The sequence below is a fragment of the Apium graveolens genome, chromosome 6 (assembly GCF_009905375.1).
Source record: "Apium graveolens cultivar Ventura chromosome 6, ASM990537v1, whole genome shotgun sequence".
Classification (NCBI taxonomy): Eukaryota; Viridiplantae; Streptophyta; class Magnoliopsida; order Apiales; family Apiaceae; genus Apium; species Apium graveolens.
Genome location: NC_133652.1, coordinates 37,595,441 through 37,599,938, shown reverse-complemented (window position 1 = coordinate 37,599,938; position 4,498 = coordinate 37,595,441). Strand labels below are relative to the sequence as shown.

At 37.5% G+C, this 4,498-nt stretch overlaps 1 non-coding gene across 1 annotated transcript; it reads right to left on the bottom strand.

Annotated features, from left to right (window-relative positions):
- Positions 1–3,382: 3,382 nt before the first annotated feature.
- LOC141670006 (small nucleolar RNA R71) lies at positions 3,383–3,489 on the bottom strand. The gene has a single exon (XR_012554257.1). It is a non-coding gene; the product is annotated as a small nucleolar RNA R71 (small nucleolar RNA).
- Between the last annotated feature and the right edge of the window lie 1,009 nt (positions 3,490–4,498).

Genomic DNA, 4,498 nt, shown 5'->3' with positions numbered 1-4,498 from the left:
CAACAGGTAAAGAAATTTTTCTTCCTAAATTTATAATATCTGCTTTAAATCATAAAGTGCATGACATTAATATGCTTATGGTATAGATAGAACTAAAATAGGCAACTATAAGCAAGTGTCCAAAGTCCTATTTGGTTCACTTATTACTAAAAATAAGGTACCTGTAAGTCTTAAAATCACTCCATTTATGATGGAGAGATTCGGGACTTACCCTTACCATATGCTTGATATAACACTACAAGAAAAATGTCCATAAAAATCAGTTTTCGACCGATGTCTATATTGTTTTACAACCGATGTTGATGTCAGTGATGTCTATTCTAGACATCGGCCATACACCGATGTCTTTCAGCTCATTAGACATCGATTTCTTTCAGAAACTGTGATGTCTATCAATTTTTAGTTATCGATTTCAACACAAAGAAACTATTGTCTATTGTATTTCTAGACATCGCTTTTAGCATAACGAAAGTGATGTATATTTGATTCTTTCACATAAGCTTTTCCACAATAAAAGTGATGTATATCGAATTATTATACGCCAATTTTGTTATAAGAAAATTGAAGCATAAATAAAATTAAAAACCTTACAGTCACAAACTATATGTCCATTGCACCATTAACAAAATACATTCAACTAATTATCATTCAACCAAAACATCTATCATCATAAGTACACCCTAGCATAGGACATATGATAGAAGTTTTAAGAAATATGTGTAGTAGATTGGTATGCGACGTATTTCTCTTACTCCTTTCTCAGAGTCTACCTCTTCCCGCTGCTTCTTGTATCGAGCCCAACAGATGTATCTAGATCCAACTTATTTTTCTTTCTCAATGATTACAAAAGGCTTCTACAATGCACCCACCTCTATGCTGAAGATGGATAAAACCCTATTTCAAGGGTATTCAACATTTACCAGTAGCCAGCATCCAACATCTCTGCAGATATCTAATATCCTCGACTTAAGGAAGAAAAAAATAAACATGAGTAGGAGAAATTAGAAAGAAAAATAAATTAAGATCTAGAGAGGAGCTAATTGATAAAGAATCTACAGAATTACATATTCATAAAAGAAAATTAGACCTTCAGCAGGGCCTCTGGAATGTAGGTTCCAGATGGGTTTCCAGGATTTACAACAGTAACAAGCTTAGGTGTTGGTTTAGTTTTTTGTAAGATCCTTTTCAACCAGTCTGAAAACCAAAATACAAAAATGAACAAGATATTATATAAGTGGAGGTCTGCTAATTTTATGAGATATTGATACTGGAGAAATAAAATACTCATTTTATCTCAAACCTCGACTTAGCCTTTAAATACCTACCTCGGTGTAGGTTACACAACAATAATATATCCAAGAAAATAAAATAAAAATTCACAACATATTGATAAGTGGATTTTATATCCACTTGGAACGCTTTATTACAAGCTTAAATTGGTGTTTTGGACTCAAGTTGTTGGTATTTTGATGTGTTTTTGTGTTATTACATTTCAGGTATCAGTTATATGAAGAAAAGAGCTTTTAAAGGAAATATGATAAAAAGTGATCAGAATTGGAAGCCAAGGCCATTGTCAAGTTGTAGAGAATCTCAATAGCTTCGCGTGGGCAGTTGAATCGCCTAATTCTGACGAGTAGAACTCAGGTTATGGCCAAAACAAGATTCATCAGAAATTTTCCCAGACAGGAGCTGAGCGCCCGTCCAGGAGAGCTGAGCGCCCACCCGGAGAGCTAAGCGGCCGCCCAAGGCGCGGCTGGTCACTGATTTCGCTGAAAAAGCCTTTTTTTAGTGGAATTTGACGATTTTACGGGTCCAGGTCCACTAGGGGCGTATATATACTTAAAAAAAGGGTTTTCATCATTCGGGAAGATTGGGATACCAAGAAGAAGACCTAGAAGCACAAAACAACTCCGAAAAAGAAGATCTTATTTTCAACTTGTGATTCTTTGAATTAGTTGTAACTTTGGATTCTCGTTTTCGTTCTTGTTGAACCTAGATCTCGTTTATTTGTACTTTAATTATTATTCAGTTTATTAAGACCTTGTTTTATACCATGCTTTCATTGGAACCCATGGTGACGATGAGTTCAATTATGGGTTAATCGTTGTCATGGGGTTCTAGCGGATTTACTTATGGATTTCAATAATTAATTGTTTCGATATCTTGGTGTGTGGTGATTGATTGATATCCTAGTATTGGTTGTGCTTATTTGTCCTATGTGCGTAGTTAACATATAAGATAGCGTATTAATCTCTATTGAAGCGACAGTGAATATAGAGGTTTAGAACTTGCCATGCTAGCATAGGTTCATGTATTGTATGCATGATTAGTGGGTAACTCTAACCATTTTACTTGCCCTATGTAATCATTATGGATAACTTATGCTTAAACCGTTATGTTGTCAAATTCTATAGATATATAGGGTCTCAATATAATTGGTGCCTATTCAGCTTCTATCTCTTTTGTAGATGTCTGGTAGAATGGTACTCGTTCAATGAAAGTTGGCGTTTATCAGTTTCGTGTTATTTGATTAGTGTCATCGCCATCACATGTTAAGGTTAAGAACGAAAATGCTATTGAATGAAGTAGTAATGAAGTTAGAATCCCATGTTTGTCATATATAGTAATTTAACCTCAATTCTCTTAGTTAATGTTATTTAGTATAATCTCTTAGTTTAATAAAAATCAAATTTGTTATCTGTCTTAGCATTGAGCGATAATCATATATTGTTGCATAGGTGCATAAATTGAAATTAACCTAAACCAGTCTCTGTGGGAACGAATCTGATTTATATCTTATATTACTTGCGAACACGTATACTTGCGTGTATTTTAGCGCGTGTTTTCGCCCTAAAAAGTTTCTGGCGCCGCTGCCGGGGACTCGATGTTAATTTTTAGTTTATGTGCTTGTCATCAATGGTCGTTAAAGTTCACTGACTCGGATTCTTTTACTTTCACGGTTTATTTGTTTGTGTTTCAGGTACTCATTACAATGGGGGATCCAGCAGCACGAACGAAAGCCTTGATGGATTTTTCTCAACCCAAGATCAATGACATTCAATCTGGCATTGTCAGGCCAGCTATCACAGCTAATACTTTTGAGATCAAGCCTGGAATAATTCAATGGGTGCAGAATTCAATCCAGTTTGGGGGTTCTCCAACAGAAGATCCCAATACACATATTAGGGATTTCATAGAGATCTGTGACACCTTCAGGTTCAATGGTATTTCTGAAGATGCTGTGAAGCTGAGACTGTTCCCATTCTCTCTGAGGGACAAGGCTAAGAGCTGGTTACACTCTCTACCAGCTGGTTCGATTACTACTTGGGAAGATCTTGCTCAGAAGTTTCTTACTAAATTCTTCCCTATGGCGAAGACAGCTGCAATCAGGAATGCTCTTACTCAATTTGCGCAGCAATCAGGAGAATCTTTATATGAAGCTTGGGAGCGCTACAAGGAGATGCTTAGGAAGTGTCCTCATCATGGAATGCCTGATTGGATGATCATCAATTATTTTTACAATGGGTTGGGAGCACAGTCCAGACCCATGCTCGATGCAACAGCAGGTAGAGCATTATGGGCAAAAAGTTATGAGGAAGCTTATGATCTAATTAAACTGATGGCTGCTAATGAATATCAGTATCCAGCCCAGAAATTGCCACAGAGCAAGGTAGCAGGAGTTCTTGAGGTGGATACAGCTACGGCTATCACTGCTCAACTAAAGGCATTCTCTATGAAGATCGATTCTCTGTCTAACTATGGTGTTAAGCAGATAATTAGTGTTTGTGAGCTGTGTGCAGGTCCGCATGTGATGGAGCAATGCGCTATATCTAGTGAATTAGCTCAGTTTGTGAGCAACTTTCAGAGATTGCAGCAACCAGTTCCAGACACTTATCATCCTAACAACTGGAATCATCCTAACTTCAGCTAGAGCAACAATCAGAATGCGATGCAACAGCCGTTCCAGTAGTTTGGAAATAAGCTATTCAACCCTCCTAGTTTTCAGCAACAAATTACACCAAAACAACAAACTCATGGTGCATGTCTATCTTCGAATGAAAAATCTGAATTGGAGGAGTTGCGACATATGTGCAAAAACCAGGCTCTTATATGCCAAAGCCAGGCTGTTTCTATCCAGAATCTGGAGAACCAAATAGGGAAAATTGCTAATGCCTTATTGAATCGACCACCAGGAACGCTTCCTAGTGATACGGAAGCCAATCCAGGCAAGAGGAAAGTTGAAGAACAGGTGAACGCCATCAAATTAAGGTCTGGAAAGGTTGCAAGCCTCCAAATTCAGCAAGATGAATAGCCTGAAAAGTCTCAAGTTCCAGAATCTAAAGTTTTAGCTGAAGAAGACGTGCAGAAGGAAGTAGGGGTGGAACCAAGGAAGACTATTGTGGAACACACTCCTCCTGAGGGTAATACAGGGGAGAAACAAATCTGTCCACCACCTCCTTTTCCTAAGAGGCTGTAGAAGAAAAAGCTGGATAAGTAG